Here is a 21,352-nt window from a genome sequence, read left to right as displayed (position 1 = left end):
ATCTATACTCCACTTTTGCTCATTACCCACAGGTCCAATACTTTTGAACATTGTTATTATGTAAAAGTGAATAATTGTGCCTTTATCATTGAGCATGCACCTTTTGTGTTAGTAGTTTTCATCCATACATGTCTCAATTATTTTTTGAAAGTGTCTTCTATTATATATGATGAATTCATTATTGGCATAAGACATGAAATTAAAGATATTCAAAATGTCCTTAATAAGATTTGAGTCTGAGTCTGGATGCCAGGCTTCATTCACAGGGTATGATTAATACCTGGTTGTTTATGTAATTTGTAGAAATCCATGTTATCTAATGAATCAATCAGCCTATGAAGAAATAATTATCTGCTTATACAATAAAAAATTCTCAGAATTACTGTGAAAACAAAATTGAAGTAAGTATTTGTGAAATAATAGATTTTTACTCTAAAATGTATTTCTATATATTTTATACATTTATACATTCTGTTTACACTGGTTATTTCCTATGATTACTTAAATTCTATTAATAATGGTAATAAATAATTTAGTGTTGTTTCCTCTATATTTTATTTTTGTATAAAAGGAAATCTTTATGGAAAAAATAACTGAGAATTGTTAAAAATCTGATGTTTTTCAGTTTAATAATAATAATCAAATATATAATTACAGTTCAAAATAAAAAGAATATTCACTGCATGCTTGTAGGAATCAGGGGTGAAAGGCTGATTTGAAAGGTAAATACAAGTCAGATATTAAAACACCTTGTATTGAATATAATGAAGATTATTTGGTTATCTAGTACATTATTACAAATAGAAATACTCTTATGTTACTATCAATAAAAATTGGTACTGAGAGAATAATTGCCATCTGATTCTTTTTTGCTTGTTACAAGTCATTTGTCTTAAAGAAAATATGGGGGAACACAACTATTTTAAATATCTGTCTTCACTCACATACACAAAAATAGAATTAACATACAGTAAAATATCACCCAGTTTGTGTGTGAGTGTGTGTGTTTCACATGAGCCTGGACAGCAGCAGCAGCAGCAACAAAAATACCAAAAGTCAATGAAACCATTGCCGATGACATTCTTTTATATTCACGGATTGTCCTGTAGCCCAATTGTCATCAGAGTCACTTCCCCTAACAACTTATGGAAATAGATGAAGAAAGCCCCTGTCAAAGATTAGGTGAACCTTGGAGAATCCTGAGGAAGAGGGAAAGAAAAGATTATAGGAGCCAGAATAGTCAAGGACACTACAAGAAAACGCACAAAATCAGCTAACATCAGTCCACAGGGGCTCAAAGACACTGAACTGCCGACCTGGAAGTATAGATGGGTCTGATCTAGGCCCTTCACGCACACGTTACAGTTGGGTAATTTGATCCTCTTGTGGGACTCCTCAAAGTGGAAGCAGGAGCCGTCTCTGACTCAGATGGGATTAGTTTTACTCTGTTTTTATTTCCACTTGAAAAGACAACCAAGCTATAGAATTATTTATTTAGCTGGTGTTTTATTGATTTTTATTTCACTAACTTCCAAATGTTTAAAAACACACGTATTTCACCACATAAAGAATTGGATGAATTCAAATTAGGCCACAATAAAAGCTATACGTTTTCCATACAGATTAAAGTGGTGTTTCTGCATGAATGTCAAGTACATGAAAGTTTTCTTATAATGCATATTATTTATTGAATTTTTCTTTTCTATGCTGGACATGAATGGCAATGGATAACAAAGGTGTTTTAAAATATTACTTTCATCTACGTATTTATTTTTATTTTATATATAAAATCATAATTACTAATTCTTAAAATTGTTATGAAATAGTTTTCCCATATTATACAACCTACTGAAGACAAATCCATATCAAATACATAATATAAATGCATCTATAACCCCTAGTGAAATAGAAGCAGTAAGTAACATTCTCCCAAACCCAAAAAGCCAAGGCCAAGATGGTTTTAATGATTAATTCTACCAGACTTACAGAGAATGGATATCAATACTCCTCAAATTATTTTACAAATTGCAAACAGAAGGAATATTGACTAATTCTTTCTATGAGATCATGCTTAACTGATAAAGAGCCAGCAAAAAGCAAAATGACAGAAAGAAAGGCCATTTCTCCTTATGAACTTAGAAGTATAAATCGTTACAAACCAAATGCAAAAACAAATCAAAAAGATAAACCATCAGGACCAATTAGGCTCCATCTCAGAGATACCAGCACACTTAAACAAATTCAAATTCATAAATAAAATCCACGCTAACCTGGCAGAAGGCACAGTTGTATGATCATCTCACTAGTGGCCAGAAAGACCTTTGATAAAATCGAACACCTCTTTAGTATAAGGGTCCTGGAGAGATTGGAGATAAAAGTAACACATATCAGCATAATATGGTTTGCAACAAGCCCATAGTCAACATCAATTTACATGGAGGAAAACTCCAAGCAGTTCTAATAAAAATCTGGAGCACGGCAAAGTTGTATGCACCATGTGTCCTCAACATAGAACTTGAAGTCTTAGTGAGAGCAGTAAGACAACTGAAGGAAAGAAGATACAAATTCGAAAGGGAAAAATGCAAAGTATCTTTATTTGCAGATACTATAAAAGGACACTAAAAATTTGATTAGAAAAAGTGGTAACTATTTTCAAGAATGTAGATGGATACAGAATTAACTAAAAAAAAATCAGTTGTCTTCCTACACATTAAGGATAAATGGGCTGAGAAAGAAATCAGGGAAACAACACCTTTCATAACAGCTTCAAACAACATAGAATATCTTGTGGTAACCCTAACCAAGCAAGTGAAAGACTTGTAAAATGAAGAATGAAAGATGAAGTTTATGATAATGCTTGAAGATGTTAAAGAAAGAAATTGAAAAAGATACACCCATGCTCATGTATCAGAAGGACTGATAGAGTAGGAATGAGTATCCCCAAAAACAATCTACAGATATACATAATCTCCATCAAAATTAAAGCATAATTCTTCATAAATTTTGAAAGGATAATTTTCATAATCATATGGAAAAGATAATATAGTTGAAGGTGTCAATATAATAATGATAATGATAATAATAATAATGATGATAATAGTAAACTACTGAAAGTATCACTATCCTCAGCCTAAAATTGTACTACAGAGGAATGATAATAAAAGAATATGGTATTGTCACAAAAACAGATTTATCAATGGAATAAAATTAAAAAAGTATTTTAAAAATGTATTCCACTAATTAAAGGACATCTGATTTTTGATAAAGAACCCAGATACTCTGTTGAACAAGTATTCTGGTTGCTTGTAGCGAACTGGGAACCCCAATGAAGGAGGTAGGGGAAGGACTGAAGAAGCTGAAGAGGTTTGCAACCCCATAGGAAGAACAACAATAGCAACCAACCAGACCTCCCAGGGTTCCCAAGGACTAAACTACCAACCGGAGAGTACACATGGAGCAACCCATGACTCCAGCTGCATGTATAGCAGAGGATGGCCTTATCTGGCAACAATGAGAGGAAAGGCCCTTGATCCTATGAAGACTAGGGCAGTGAAGTGGGAGGTAAGGCTACTGAAGAGTATGTAAGGGGAGCACTCTTATAGAAGCAGGGGTGAGAAGGAATGGGATAAGAGATTTGTGGAGGAAACACTGGTAAGAGTAGCATTTAAAATGTAGATAAGTAAAATAACCAAAAAAATTAAAAACCCCAGAATACATGCTGGAAACCATCCAGGGTCTTCAACAATTTATACTGAACAAACTGGATAACTACATACAGAAGATTTCATATTCATGACATTTTTAAAAACTCAACTCCAAATGAGTTAAAGACTTTAACATGAAACAAGATACATTGATAGATATTTTTAAAACAATAAATTTTAATCATACCTTTCTTAATTATAAGGAAAGAGACAGACATGACTCTCTTCAAAGTAACAAGATTGTGCAACAGTCAGGGACTATGAGGAATATTTTGTCTATATTCTAGTGAGGATGAATATCAATGGACAAGAAATGGTTATGCAGATGTAGCCAATCATCACAAGAGCCCAGCAGATAGTGCGAGATTTTTGTTGTTGTTGTTGCTGTTGTTGTTGCTCTAGAAATATCTTTTCCTCAGCAAGCATCTGTTCAAAGCTAACGTACTTCCTTTTCTTTGCTGCTGATTGGCTGAAAGGAAAGAATTCATTACTGCACCTCTCCTGATTAAGCGCCACTCTGATTATTCTTCCCACTTCCTGCAGTTCACAGCTCGCATCATGGCTGTGCTATTTTAGTTTGTTCTCATGCATTGGATGTTTCGCAACGGCTATGAAGTCTTGGACATTTTGCACTGGATTGTTTGCCGTTCGAATCTACATTCTGGATGTTACTCCAGTTAAATCTGCCATCAGAATTTAGAAATGTGTTCAGCAAACAGTTACACACAAAGCAACAGACACTATTAACATGTGCGGTGAAAAGGCAAACATAGGCTGCCCAAAGAAAATGCAGCTTGGCCTTTAATGAAGCATTAGTGAGAAGGAGACATATACGATCGTTTCATTTTCATAATTATCTCAGAATTGTGTATTTACGGGTAAATCTATAATTTGATATGCTTTCAGACATTTACAGTATGTTTTTCAATTGTATATAGTGCATAATAAAACTTTAAAGAGCCTGGTATTGGTGTATAAATATCTCTCTCTCTCTCTCTCTCTCTCTCTCTCTCTCTCTCTCTCTCTCTGTGTGTGTGTGTGTGTGTGTGTGTGTGTGTGTGTGTGTGTGTGTGTGTGTGTGTGTGTATCCTTCACTGCAAGCTTCAAATAGAATATTGTCAATACTTTCAAAATTTTTCCAGCTTCCTCTCAGTCACTATACTCTACTTGCTCACTGAGATAATGATTATTATTGTTTCTGTTAAATAAATTGATTTTATAAAAGTACCACCTATCATAGATTTTATCAGTTTTGTAATTGAAGTATATAATATTAATTTGCATTTACCCAAGTAAATATTAACAAAATTCCAATATTTTCACAAGAACACAGAAAATAGGCATTGCTTCTAAATGTGCACATTTATCTATTTCTACCCATTGTCTTTTTGTTCTTAAGAGTGAAGAATAGTAGAAAAATAGTAACAATACTTTACATCTAACAAAAACTGCATATACAGTTAATCTGTATCACTAATTGGAGGACAGAACACTTTTATTTCAAAACCACTTAAATTATGCCTTGTTACTGTACTTGATGCAATTCAAAATTTAAAAAAAAATCCAAACTTATCATTAAGTTAGAAGTGGTCATTATATTTGTCATTTTTGTGTCTTTAGACTTAGAAGCTATTAAAATACTTTTTATGAAATACTATGGAGTGTAAAAAATTGGAAACTTTCATTTATAAACGCTCTGAAGAAGATTATGCTTCAGTTCTGCCCATTATCCTTAATAAGAGGATATCACATTTTCTAACAAGCCTTTGAGGCATAGGAAAGAACACAGACAAAGAAACGGTGCTTTAAAGTCAACGGTCACATTCCTTGTAGGTCCCTACAATGAAACGCTCAGCATGAAAGTTATTTTATTTATCAGCATCCAATCTTTGGGTTCAGCGGAGTGCTTGGGAAGGTGTCAGGGTATATCATATATGCAGAGCTGAGAAAGGCTCTTGTGCATGCTTCACATCCTTTTGAATATATTAAGAGATTCTCATTAATCATCCCGGTTCCTGGATTGTTGCAATGAATTGATTCATAAATTACTATGGATCCAGTTATTCTGTAAAAGCACTCCAGTTAAAAGAAAGTAAACAAAGCTAGGTAGGAAATAGCAGGTAATTTAGTTTCTAATAACTCCTATGAAGAGACAAAGTTTTTGGAAGGATAACAAAAATAGATTCAAAAATTTTCTCAGAAAAGCCAGGTTTGAATCAGGAGGTCTGTTCATTTGTACTTATAATCTGGCCTTTGAACTGTACTCTGAACTTACATAGCTCAATTCTGAACAGTTGTTTTAGGTGGTATGCCCTGTCGTCTCTGGAAGATATATTTCAAGCATTTTTATGGTGATAATATTGTGCTGCTTGTACAGGTTATTCTTTTTTTTCAATATTTTTTAAAATTATTTTATTTGTTTATGACCCAGACATTGTCCTTCCTCTTGGTCCCCTCTCCTACAGTTCCTCATTCCTTTTCTTATTTCCCTTGCCTCTGAAAGGGGATACCATCCCCCTCCCTGCATGCCTGGAATTTCCCTTTGCTTGGAGCCCAAGTTTCTTGATGATTAGGGTCTTCATATTCTCCCACTGGGTACAGACAAGGGAGTCCTCTGCTACGTATGTGCCTGGGGCCTTCCAGTGGCTCAGTCTCTGGGAGCTCTCAGGGAACTGGGTCAGTAGAGACTGCTGGTCTTTCTATGGGGAACCCCTCCTTCTGCTTCCTTAGTCCTTCCCTTAATTTATCCATAGGGGTCCCCAACTGCAGTCCTATGCTTGACTGTAAGTATCTGCATCTGCCTCAGTTAGCTGCTGGTGGGGCCTCACAGAGAACAGCCATGCTGTAAGCACATCCAAGCATCAATAATAGTGTCAGGCCTTAATGCCTCCTTATTGGATGAATACCAGGTTGAGCTGCTCACTGGACCTCCTGTCAGTCAGTCTCATCTACATCTTTGTCCCTTTGAGACAGAAACAATTCTGGGTCAGAATTGTTTTGACCGTGGGTTGGTAACCCTGTGTCTCCACTTGAGGGCCTGTCTATCTACTGAAGGTACACTCTTCGAACTCCCTCTCCCATTGTTGGGCATTTTGGTTAAGGTCACCCCCTCCCCACATTGAGTCCTACGAGTCTCTCACCTCCCAGGTCTTTGGTACTTTCTAGAGTATCCCTCCACCTTCCACCTCTGAGCCTGTATATTTCTTTTTTTTTTTTTTTTTTCCGGAGCTGGGAACCGAACCCAGGGCCTTGTGCTTCCTAGGCAAGCGCTCTACCACTGAGCTAAATCCCCAACCCCGAGCCTGTATATTTCTATTCATTCTTCTGGCCTTCTAGGCTTCTCTCTTGCTTCTCCCACCATACCTGATCCTGCCCCCCCTTTCCCCTCCTCTTCTGCTCTCCCACCAGATTCCTTCCCTCCCTCTGCCTCCCCTGATTATTTTGTTTCCCCTTGTTAAACTTCTTAAGGTTTGTGGATTGTAAACTAGGTATTCTATACTTTTTGGCTAATATCCACTTAACAGAGAGTACATACAGTACATGTCCTTTTGGGTCTGGGATGCCTCACTCAGGATGATAATTTCTAGATCCGTCCATTTGCTTGCAAAATCCATGATGTTTTTGTATTTAATAGCTGAATAGTATTCCACTGTGTACATGCAGCACATTTTCTGTATCCATTCTTTAGCTGAGGGACATTTGGGTTGTTTGCAGCTTTTGGCTAACACAGATAAGGCCACTCTGAACACAGTGGAGCAGTTGTCCTTGTGACATGGTGGGACATCTTTTGAACATATATACCCAGGAGTTGTATAGCTGTATCTTTAAGTTGGAGTATTTCCAATTTTCTGAGGACCTGCCATATTGATTTCCAGAGTGGTTGTACCAGTTTGCGATCCCACCAGCAATGGCAGAATGGTCCTTTTTCTCCACATCCTAGTCATCACGGGCTGTCTCTTGAGTTTTGGATCTTAGCCATTGGTGTTCTTACTGACTTATGGCACAAAACATTTCTTCAATTCTATGCTACAGGTTTCATCTACAATCAATTCAACATATGCAAACTTGCTTTTTAATATGGACAGGTAGACAGGAACACATATTCTACTTGTATTTATTATTAGTTTCCATATTTATAAATTCTGACAATGATGTATGGCACAAATAAAAATGTATTTATTTTACATTTCTACTGTGGACCAAAGTATTTAATATCTGAGGTACTGTAACCTTAACTGATATTGAAACATCACGAACTGTGTTACATTATTTCAGGTTTATAGAATATATAAATCATCTTAATATAGTCTACATATAATTTTTACCCCTACACAGAATAGCAAGAACAACAGTAAAATTCATCTGCTGAAATAATTTCTGTCATTACCCTTATGTGATCTTGATGTTAAGTCTGATGTTGAAACATGAATATTTCTACTGTAGGGCTTATCATAATTTTATCTTCATATACAAATTAGATGTAATGCATATATACCATTTTTTCAGGAAGTTATTTATTTCTCTTGTTTAGTTTATGATTAGTCAGTCATATTATTGAGACTTGTAGCTTCTGATATTCCTAAAGAATGGAAAATTGTACACAAAATTTGATAATTGTTATTGAACTGTATAATTGATAAGTCTAGCAGGAATTCTTACAGTTTGAAATAGTTTCTTTAAAACAGGAATAGTCACAGTTATTAAATGTATTTGAGTTCTACTAAGGACTCCTTCAATTAAAAATTTAATTGGAAGTTCACAAACAGTAAGTTTGACTTGTCTGTCTAATTAAGTTAGTTTGAAATTAATGTGCTACATAGCAAACCCCACCTCCAAAAACAAATTAAAAGTTACTGAATATGAATATAAAATGTCAAATCAAAGAAGATAGTGAATTTTCTCTTAAATACGGTACATTTCTAAAACTATTAGCAACTTCAAACAGTGTTTCTGTGACATGAAACTCAAATGTTAATTTATCCGTGAAGTAGATTTTTTCTTCTTTGTTTACATCTACAACTGTAGAGGAATTTTACCTAGCAACGGAACGTGATTGTTCTGGTAAGGCCCAAAGACCTTCTAGGTCTATGTGATCCTGACAGGATGTAGAAAGGCTCTGGATTATAGTATGAGCTGACTGGAATATAGACCCACCCTTAGTACACATCTTTAATCCTCAAACAATAAATATAAGATTAGTTAGTAGAAAGCAGCTAGCTAGTTTAAGAGTGACATCGAATTGAGAGGCAGACAAAATAGCAAATTAGAGAGACTTGACAGAATGAGTTAGAGACAGGTTATATCCAACATCCTCATGACCCGTACAGGGAAGTGAGAACAGCGCAGTTAAGAGACTGCCTCCGAGTCCCTGGGTATCCATCCCATTTGTACCCTTAAAACCCAGACACTGTTGCTGATGTCAAGAAGTGCTGATATAGCTGTCTCCTGAGAAGCTCTGCCAAAGCCTGACCAATACAAATGCAGATGCAGATGCTTGTAGCCAACCATCACACTGAGCACAGGGACCCCAATGGAGGAGTTAGGGGAGGGACTATAGGAGCTGAAGGGATTTGTAACCCCATAAGAAGAACAACAATATCAATCAACCAACCCCGTCCACCCCCGAACTTCCAGGGACTAATGAAGGGACCCATGGCTCCAGCTGCACATGTAGCAGAGGACGGCCTTATATGGCTTCAATGACATCCTTGGACCTGTGAAGGCTTAATACCTCAGTGTAGGGGAATATAGGAGCAATGAGGCAGAAGTGGGTGGGTGGACGAGAACCCTCATAAAACAGGGGGGAAAGGGATGGGGTACAGGGATTGCAGAGGGGAAACCAGGAAGGGTATAACTTTTGAAATGAAAATAAATAAAATAACTGATAAAAAGAGAGAAAAGGATATATATATTATTATATTATATATATATATCACTTATAAAAAGCTGTGTAGTATATGTATATCATTATTTATATATTTAGTGAGAAAATATATAAAATTGATTTGCATTTTAATCCTTTTGATCTTAAGTCATATAAAATGAGAATAATATGAAGGGATATTTCACTATGTTTTGGAGATGAATGCTTAAAATTATAGAAAATAGATATCACAATTTAGGATATTATTATTATCATTGCACTTTTAAAATATTGTTGTATATTATTGAAATATGGTATTAATGTTGCCTAACCCAGCATGATACAACTTACTGTGTTTTCTTTTTTCTATAAAACTCCTTAGGTTGCTAAGTTTTAGAAACTATCTTAATTGTTCCTACCATTTTTTTAATTCATCTCATATCCTTCCATTTGAAGTAATCTTTCCCTTCATAAACACTATTGAAATATTCTTGGTCTTTCTCTGACCCTCATGTTTATATACCTGTGTTTCTGTTTTCTATATGGATCACAACCTTTAACTTCCTGCATTCAAAACAGCATTAACAGGTGTTCCAAACAGATTTCTAATGAATTGGAATAGCTAACTGTAAGATATTTGATTTAAAAAGAATAAATCAGGGCTAGGGAGATGATACCAGAGTAGCAGAATTCAATTCTCAGTACCTATACAGTGACTCACAGCCATATAAAACTCCAGTCCTAGGAGACACAACACCTTCTTCTGACTTCCTTGGGTATAAGGCATTCAAATAGTACACAATCATGTATATAAGCAAAATACTACTAAATATAAGAAATGAATATATTTTTGACAAATGTATATTAAGCCTACTGACATATATTATTTTATGTTATGTTTGTATTCTTATTAACAGAAAAAAATAGCATTTTGTTCATACTCTAAAGGAACAATGTTAATGACATTTGTTAAAGGGAATACTTGGTTATAGAACAAACAATTTAAAACAAAAATTGGGGTGGAAAGAAGAACCAAGAGGGTGGGTAGCTCTTGAATTTGAGATTATATATACATATATAATACAGTGTTAGTTATGCTCATAAGACTGAAGTAAAAGATTCTTGAAGGAACAGGAAGTGTCCTCATACAGTTCAGATCAGTTTTCCATGTTATTACTGATTGAACACTATACATACTCATGGTTTTTACCAAACTTTTGTGATACCTTTATATAAATTCTATGTTACAAATTCTTTTGAATTAAAGTTAAAAACTATCTCCTTTCTCAGAGATCTATACTTATACTGATAGAATTTTAGATTTTAATATGATAAGCTGAATCCATTCAGCAGATACAAAAAGATGTTACATTTGTAAGGTAATTCAATGTAATTCTAACTATTTTCCATTTCTTGGTAGCCCATCTGACATTATGTAACATTCTGCTTAATTCGCTAATTGATTCTCTGGAACTTAAAAAGAAAACAGATAAGGGATCCAGAATAAGGAAACAAATGAGGGTCACAGAACTCGATGAGAAGAACATTTTTGGAAAGAGCCAGTAGTTAAGAATGAGAAACATATTTGAAAGCTCAGAGAGAGAAAATTTTGACAGATGGGCTGAGACTAGATGCAGGTCACTGATGAGTTTTGATAAAGACATCTTTGTAGAGAATTAAATCATAAAAGATATTTTAAATTGATGATGCAAAACTTTGAGATAGCCACACCAGGAACTTATTTGTTCAAACTAGGCATGAAAGGAAAACAAGATAAACAAAGGATTCAAAAACGAACTGAATATGGAGGGGTTTCTAGTTCATGGACGAATGACTACTCACACATTCTTCTTCTTGCTGTAGGAGAAAATTGCAATCTAAGTCTCATCATATCCATTATACTATAGGAAGGAAATCAGAGCAGTTGTTCTAAGCAGTGCAAATGAATCAGGATTTAGATTACAAACCTGCATATGGCTTAATGAAGAAATAAGAATTTCATTTATAAAACTATGAGGAATGGACCCTGGAGAGAATTTTACAAGAGAGAGAGAGAGAGAGAGAGAGAGAGAGAGAGAGAGAGAGAGAGAGTGAGTTTAAAATTTGAAAGTCAGTTTCCAAAGGCCAGAGAATATGGAAAAAGTATCAAAAATGTAGCAATGATAGAAAATAAAGTACATTAAATTAATATATTTAAATAAGGGATCATAAAGTTTAGAAGACTCCCCACCTTGGCTGCTTCTCTTCCACAGCACTGCCATTTGAATACTTTAGGATTACAACCAGAATGACCACAAGCAATAGAAAATTTTGTTTGATTTATTGCATTTATTCTTCAATTTAAATTTATGTTGTGTATCAGAAAGTTGACCTTGCTGAGGCTAAATGGTCTAATCATCTTTCAATTAAAAGAACATTATTGTTTACCATTCTTTTGTGTGTGGGATTAGTTAACCTACGTAGGCATGATAAAGTCACAGAAGCTATTTCTAAGGTGACATTTGCAACTGTTTATTTGAGACCAGTGCTGTGCACACTGATGACCCAGCTTACTAATTAATTTTAAAGAGTTTCTGAAAGCTTATTAATACCATATATATTATCATTGCTTGAACCAAAGCTTGAAATATGAGAGACTCAGATTACAATAGATGTCCTTTAGTGCCTCACAAAGATCCATCGCACAGCAAATATATAATAAAGAAGGGATATTAACAGTCTAGCAAACATTTGTATTCATTAAGGAGAACTTTCATAATCAGACCCAATCAGACCCTGATTACACAGCAATTTAGTAGTACCTGCACAAGCAGTTTCCTCTGTGTTCAGGAATTATTTGGGAACTCATTTAAATATAAATACAAAAATGAAAAGTTCTTTGAAATTAAGAAGTATGGATAAAAGAAATTCATTTATATCTTGTTCAGACTCTATGTCTCATAGAAAGGCAAGATTAAACCAGTAACATACCTGTCATCCCAAGCAGTTAGATGTTTTGATTTTATGAATTTTTTAAATTTGTATAGGGCTTTTTTGGAGGGGGGTTATTTTGTTTACTTACATTTCAGATGTTATCCCCCCCTTCCCCATTTCCCCACTGAAAATCCCCCATTTCATGCCCCCCCCCAAGGATCGAAACTCAATGTCAGTCTCTCCCTTATTTTCAAGGATCCCGTGATATGACCTCAAACTTCAAGTGGCAGATATTACCCCCTCATACTCCATGAGCTCTGCTAACCCACCTACCCAGAAGTCATCAATTTTCTCTCCTGCCAATCATGAGCTCATTCTCCTCATTTTTCATTTTTCACCAGCAATGTGCCATCTTCCAGGGGTAACCAATCCCCCACATCCTTTGTGGAACGTCAGCTAATCATATTTCTGTTCTTTGCCTCTAGTCTTCTTATCAATTTCTTTCACAGATCATCTATTTTGTTACTTTTGGTCATAAACACAGGTTATTTTTTCAGTTACAGAAAGAGTTTGAGGAAAATAAACCTTATTGCTTATCTGTGTTACCTATTGCTAAGTTACACAAAAAATATGAAGTCGATAAAAATATAAATGCAATTATCACATTATTATCTACTAATGTGTGAGTCAAAATAGATCATTTTACTACTACTAACAGTTTTCTCACTTTTATTTTAATCATTTTAATTTGACTCAAGACTACCCATAAGGCAAGCAATGTATTGCCTGATTTCCAACAATGGTGCTTTTGATTATTCTGTGCCTTGTACTACTTCCTTTTCAATCTTATGCTCCACTTACTTCACTAGCATGCTGAGTATCTTCCATCTCTACCACCAAGTTCTTACCTCAAGTCATCCAAAATTACTTTTAAATTAAGTATCAACTCATTTAGGTCAAAGGGTTTTCTGGACTGGTGAACATGACTGCTTAGAAGTAGAGCAATGATTTCATGCATTGTAGGGTGAAATGGGACGACCAAGGATTGCAGAAACTTTGAAATGTTCACATTAATCAAACCAATGTGTAAAATTCTCTAAATATACACAAGAATGCATGTGATCATTCACCTTTCCACACAGACCACACACAAACACACACACACAAGCACACAATGACACACACAAACACACGCACACACACACGCGTGTGCACAAACGCACACACATGCACACACACACACACACACAAATATGCACATACACACCTAAAACTTATGCCTCTGAGCATATATAAATAAAAGGTGTGAGTTTTATCAATGTCATTGTGGCAATTATTAGGTATATCTAACTCTATATTCTCTAAATCTATCTATATGTAATCTATATGTATATATATCTAACTCTATATTCTCTAAATCTATCTATATGTAATCTATATGTATATCTATCTAAACTATACTACATCTATACCTATCTACAAATATCTTTTTCTATTTCTATCTTCATATCACCTATATACATCTCTATTTCTATCTCCACATCATCTATCTCTATCTGTCTTTACCTCTATATCTATCTAATCTATATTTATGTGCTGTACATATCCGTAGTTATCAATATTATTGTCCCAGACAATATTATGTAAATCTATATCAAAAATTAAGTTTAAATGGTGATAATTATCTGGTTAATATTTAAATAACCACAGTACAGCTAACAATGACTATTTAACTATAGTAGTTTCTTTTCTTGTTGTTACTGAGAAAATACCTGAGCAATGTATCTGAGAGAATGAAAGGTGACTATGGAGTTAGAGCGGGGACACGCACTCCTTTACTGTGGCTAGGGTGTGGAACAAAACGAGATGGAAGGTCAGCTCCGATTCCATTCTCAGTTTTATTCATTTATACATTTCACAGGTCTCACTGATAGCGAATGCTTCTACTTCAGTTAATGCCATCTAGAAACTCCTTCCCAGTCATGCTAAGGATTTTGTGCATGGCTGATCATAGAATGTGTCAGAGAAACAACCAGTGTAAGCCATCGCATCGCTATAACATCTCAACGGCCAATATTATTTAATTCAAAATGCACCTAGACTAATTTTAAATGTATATTAAATGTATAAGAACTTTCATCATTGGCCCAAGTAAGAGCAATAGATTTTATTCATGATTTAGTAATTTTGCTTTATAATGTTTGTTTTATTTATTATTAATTCTTTGATTTTTATTTTTCTTTGCTTACTATATCTGTAACACACTTGGTAGAATTTAGAGGAAAGTTTAACAAGTTCATTGAGCCTTATATCTTTATATGGTGTGCTAACATTCAACTTGGACCAGCAGTCTTGCATGGCAAAAACCATCTTTAGAAAGAAATCACCAATACTTTTAGATATCAGGTAAATTTTGATGTTTATCTTTGCTCTACAGGTAGAAGGATAAGCATCAGAATTTCAGTAAGTAGGTAGATTAGAGCAACCACTGTTCGTTATGCTACGATGACAAGATGACTTTCCATTCACAAAGAAAAAGTGAAGGGAAAATCAAATTAAAATGCATGATTTGGAATCTCAATATAACAGGCACCTCATATTTTGAAAATTGGCATTTTTCTTTCCTTATATATGCCTCTTTGACACCATATGCTTTGCCTATAGTACATATATGTAACAGTATACATTCTCTAGGCAGGTAGACTTCTTCTGTACACAGATTTTTTTCATATATTGGGAACTCTGGATGTAGCAACATTGTGTCAGATCTTCTTCATTATGGGCAAGGAGGCAGAAATTATAAATGACTGCCAGCCTCAAATTTGATAATTCAGTAAGGAGGAAAGGGTGATTTCTCCGAAGAGGGCCATTCTGTGCTAAAATAACTGTAAGCAAATTGTTTTGATGAGCATGCATGTGTATGTGTGCAGGAACATTCACACATATGCCTTCTTTCCTAGTCTCCATTACTCATGTTATTTTTGCTAGTGTTTGTTAGCCTACAGGACATGGCAGATTTGCATTCTCTGTTGCTGTTCTCTGAGTGAGCTCATTTATTCCTTTCACTTTAAATATTCCCTCTACACACACAGCCTACAATGTCATATCTGTGCACTAGGCTTTTCTTTGAACTTCCACTTTGCATCTAACTGCTTTACAGATTTAATAACTCAGAAGCTTATATATAGACGTCCATCACACGTTTTGTCTCTCACATCAGGAAAAGTAATTTAATCGTTCAGCTGCTCAATCAGAACACTTGGCACCATGTCTTTCAGAGGCCATACCCAATCCTTAAACCCCTTTTAGCTTAATTTTTGAGACATATTTGTTTACATATGATTTTGTCTCCCTCGGATCTACAGATAAAAGTTATTACCCATTGTGGAAGAATTTGTTTCCCTGTATTAGACAATTTCTAGAAATATTTTTATTCTCAAACCCATAAGTAAAAGCATTCAGTGTGTAGAAATCAGGGATGTTAGCGATAACCCATGCAGAGGAGCTGTAAAAAAGTACACTGCTCAAAAATGGAAATTATATCTATATTGAGAAATATCCACAGAAACTGATACTATCTGTTATTATTTTACTTATCTATTCATTGTCTAATGGATAACTTCTATGCACCCTTTGATCCTTCTCTGTATCCACTGACATTCAAAAACAAGGACTCCGGAATATGCTGTTTTCAGGTTAAGAGGCTTTTCTGATCATAAGCATTACATGAATGGTGATCGCTCCCTCCTGATTGCTTCAAATGTAGACTTGTTGAAGAGTTTTCCTTCCCCACTCAAAGCTTCACTCATCCTTCTCTGTACCTTAGAGCACTTTATTTTCTCTTTTTAATCATATTCATATCATTTTACTAACCATTAAGGGAGAGTGTAATATAATAAAGAACCTCTTTGATGCTCATTGATATACTTCTTACTAGACTTTATTTAATCGATGAGTCCAAAAATGTTTGTTGGACTCAAAATGGATTGAACAAATAAATGCTTCTCAAAAAAATTAATAGCCAATAGTAAATTATAAAAATCTAATACCTTTAACCATCAAAGCAAACGATAAATGACTGTAGTTTCAATGTGGCCAATGCCTCTTGTCACCATGGTATGACCTATCTATCATGATAGACTGTACCTCTGAAATATAAGCTCTAGTTTTCCTGACTCTCTTAAAAATATTTTCATATTTCTTTTTCATATGGTATGTTAAAAAGACACTTATTCATATTTAAAGTTATGAATGAGTTTTGAATTTTTATTAAATTTTTTACCTTAAAACATTTTAAACTTAACTATGTATTGATCATATTCTATCCAAATCATTTTTCTTTCCTATTTCTTTCTCTATCCACCCAACTTTAAGTTCTTTCTCAACAAACAAAAATCCAGTACAACTACAAAACCAAGAAAACATGATTAAAACCAAATTCCAAAACAAAACAAAAACCCACAAAATTGTAGTCTGAAAAAGACACACACACACACACACACACACACACACACACACACACACACAAAACCTGTATATGTCAGTCAACTACTCCTGAACATGAGTTCTGTCTTGGAGTAGTTGTATACTCAGTATAACTCTTTTGGAGAAAACTGAATTTCCCTCTCCCAGGTTGTGTAAATGGCAGTTCAGCTGTTAATCTTTACCCTGATGTCTAAATATTAATGCAATTTTAGAAAATATAACTGATAAAATATAGTAAGTACAATAAAAATTATACAATAAATGTAAGACAAAACGGAAGGAAAAGAAAAAGCCCAAGAGCAGACACAAGAGTCAGAAAACTAGTTCTTCATATACAAAAACTAGTCCTTCAGGCACTTGGGCATCTCTTCATGACACTCAGTTGAAAGTCATTTATGATAGTACAAATTTAGAAGTGGCAATATTTTTCTCTCAACACTGCTAGCTCCCAAATAATTGATACTGAAACTATCAGATTTATTTAACAAGCCTTAAGGCATAACAAATGAGCAGATATTAATCTATTCTAATCCTCTAAACTAATCTAGCTACTTCCCAACCAACATCCCCCTGGTACTTGTATTTTAGTATTAATCTTATTCTCTCTGCTTCATGTGAGTTCTCATGGTGGCTCCTGGTCCTGACACCTCCTGTGAATCCTCTCCTTTCTCTCTACCTGTCCCATGGCTGGGATCAGAGGACCCTACTATTTCTGCCAAGTCAGTGGCTGATCAGATTTTTATTGACCAATCAGAGGTAATTGGAAAAAAAGTTTGCACAATATAAAGATCAGGGGATTTTTGGAATAAGCATTACAATGATATGTTCAGATGGCAACTAGGTATGAAGACACATAAATCAGCATTCTAGTAATACAAAGATAATTTTTACACAGTGCATAATAGCATTATGCAAGAACAACCATAATAAACAGAAGACCTGTTGAAGACTTGTGCAGGTCCTGTGTATGCTATCTCACAGTCTGTGAGTTCATATAAGTTTTGCCGCTGGGGATTTATCTGCTTCCCCTAGTGTCTTCTATCTCCTCTGACATTTACACTCTTTCGATCTCCTTTTCCTGTGGTTCCCTTGAGTACTGAGTGGAAGCATTTGGTGGAAGTGTCTTGTTTAGGGATGAGTACACCACTTTCTGCCTAATGGCTAGGCCTGGCCCTCTATATTTGTTCCTGTATGCTGTAAGAGGAGGCTTGTGTGATGAAAGTTGAACCAGGCCCTGGTCAGTCAGTACAGCGTCTGTTTTGGGTTTGGCTTATTTCTTGTGGAGTGGGCCTTAAGTCAGATCAATCATTGCTTGATTCATCCCAGAAGTTTTGACAATACTTATGCAACTCAAGGAAGACAGAGATATTGAGGGTGCTCATAGAGTCTTCACCACTGTGTTCTAGCATTTTTGGCACAGGGACCTATTTTGCATGCTCTCAATAGACTATGAATGCCAAGCCACCTACAAACGGCTTCTCTACAAACGTGTACTGCGTCCACTGTATTTTCATCTTTCCACTCTTAACTTATTCCTTTCAGCTTCTCCCAGATCTCAACACTCAACTCCATTTCCTTTGTTTGTAGAGCCCTGCAATGCATCACGGTCAACTTTCCAGGAGTCATACTCATGAAGAAAATGTACTCTAGCTGCTATTACAGTCGATGTTCTTCAGCTAGGAGTGAATGCTGTGTGCCCCTAGCCAGTACAAACTAGAAGAGTGAATGGCTTTTATGAATTACTTTTATGCGGTCCTTATTCCAGTTACCATCGCTACTGTGGGTTTGTAAGTCCAACAGTCCTTGTTTATCTAGAAGATGCTCTTTTGGCATGATCACCTCTGAACTGTGACTCTTCTATACTTTCTCTCTCATATTCTACATATCCCTCCAGCTCTTGAAGACGTAGGTGTGAAATAGATGTCCCGTGTGTGGCTAAGCTCTTGTACTTACCAGTGGTGAGATTCAGAACTTAACAACTATCACCTGTACAAATATGTTTTTCTGATGAGGACTGAGACTTACTCCAGTTCATGGGTAAAAAAGATGCTCACTGAGAATGTAGCTGCAAAAAGATATCTGTCGTGGGTTAACACCTAGGGAATAATAACTCCTATGTTATAAGCTCTTGACCAGACTTGAAGTTTAGTATATGGAGAGATGTATTTTTTCATGTGGAGAAGGAATATATACAGATAGAAAGTAATGAAAGATATTTATTACCTGCATAATGTAATTAATGCTACTGTTACACACATGAAGAATATCTTACCAGTCCAGTTATTTCTGAAGCACTCGGCTGGATGAGAGTCCTGTTGACTTTTCTCACCTGCTCTGAACACTAGCCAGTATGGAGAAAGTTTCCAGGTCAGTACAAGCCTTGCTTCCAAGTCTACAACAGTGTTTGGTTATTCCTCCCTCTGGACCCAATTTTGCCCTTTTCCCTCAGCAGTTAGATTCCGGTTTGTGTCTTCATTCTCACTGTGACCACCAGGCTTGACTCCTACTGAAAAATGCAGCTTCTTCTCCTTCCCTAAAATTACATTTAGTTTGTTAACTTAGCAGTAAACACTCTTAAAATCTATTTGCTTCCTATATTCTCATGAAACTTAAACCCTCTCATTGTATGTAATGGCAATTTTGTAACCGACATAAACTTTTATATACTGATCTGTTTTCAGTGTGATCTATATTATTATTTTAGAATTAACATTAGTGCCTAAGATAAGAATAATAGAACTTGTGTCCATCTAGGTCAACCAAGGCCTGTGTTATGGAGGAAAGAGAAAAATCTGGCATTAAAAAGGGCATATATGGGGTTGGGGATTTGGCTCAGTGGTTAGAGCGCTTGCCTAGGAAGCACAAGGCCCTGGGTTCGGTTCCCAGCTCCGGAAAAAAAAGAACCAAAAAAAAAAAAAAAAGGGCATATATTTATCAGTAAGTTGTGACATATGGCAATGATATTTGTCTATTATTTTAACATAGCACATTCATGATGGAGAGTATAAGAATGTTGGTAAGCACCAATCCCTGAAACTATTAATGATACCCTGTTATGCTTACAACCAGGATAAGGTTGTCTTCTAAGATGCTTCATGGAGTAACTGACCCAGCCAGATACAGACACCCATAATCAAACAGTAGATGGGGCTTGGGGACTCTTGTGGAAGAATAGGAAGAATGACTTTGGCCCTGAAGGGGATAGGAACTCCACAAGAAGACCAACAGAGTCAAAAAACGTGGACCCTTGAGGCTCTCAGTGTCTGAACTGCCAACCACAAAACATACTTGTGCTGAACCTAGGCCTCCCCACTCATATGTACAGCTTAGTATTCACATAAATCTTGAACAACTGAATAAGGGCTATCCCAAAAGCTGTTGCCTGTAAGTGGGATATGTTCTTTTAGAGGGGCTGCCTTGTCTAGCCTCAATGGGAGAGAAGCATCTAGCCTCACAGAGACTTTAAGGGTGATAGAATACCTGAGGTTGGGTACCTGCTCAGAGAAGAAGGGGGAGAGAGGGTGAGGGAAATATTGTGGGAGAGGGTGACCTAGAGAAGGGCAGTGAGCAGGAGGTAAAGAGAATAAGTTAAAAAAATAAATTTCAAAAGATGAAAAAGAGAGTATTTATTTAAACAGCATTTTAGGGGGTTTCCAGAGGAAACACAGGGAAAGGAGATAACATTTGAAATGTAAATAAATAAAATATCCAATAAAAATAAACTGCATTTTGAATGTTAAAAAATTCTTTGAATATTAAAGTCCACCAAATTAGTGACAATTCCACAAAGGTTGGAGGAAGAGGCAAGCATTGTCTGACTTGACTTAATGCTTGTCATGAATTGAGACACAAACTCAGTAGTGCTTTAGTGATTAAGAGCCTGAGATTACAGTAAAAATCCAAATAATACAGGCTCAAAATGTCATGAAAAATGGATCATAATGATATTTTGCTATACTCATAGACTATTGCCTTATTCAAGCCTTGTCAGAGAAGTTTCATTCTGCACAATGTAGTACCGAATGCAGAAAATGACAGCCAGACTTTAGGTAGAGAGCTAGAGAGCAAGAGAGCTAGAGGAGAGCAAGAACGAGAGAGAGGAGAGGGAGAGAGAGAGAGAGAGAGAGAGAGAGAGAGAGAGAGAGAGAGAGAGAGAGAGAATGGAAGACACCATAAAAACAAGTCCCTTTAATTGAATTGAGCAAAACTCATAAGAACTCAAAGAAAGTGAATACAGAGAGTACATAGGTCTGCTCCAGGTCTTTCTTGTAGTCTAGCTTCCAGTTTAGTATTTTTATGGGAACTGACATTTGTGAACAAATGGGTCTTTCTGGTTTCGTTTCTTGGAGCTCTTTTCCTTTGTTTTAGTGAAAACTTGGATGTGATG

Source organism: Rattus rattus, chromosome 12, assembly GCF_011064425.1.
Source record: "Rattus rattus isolate New Zealand chromosome 12, Rrattus_CSIRO_v1, whole genome shotgun sequence".
NCBI lineage: Eukaryota > Metazoa > Chordata > Mammalia > Rodentia > Muridae > Rattus > Rattus rattus.
The sequence above is the reverse complement of the archived record's forward strand: the minus strand, read 5'-3'. Positions refer to the sequence as shown.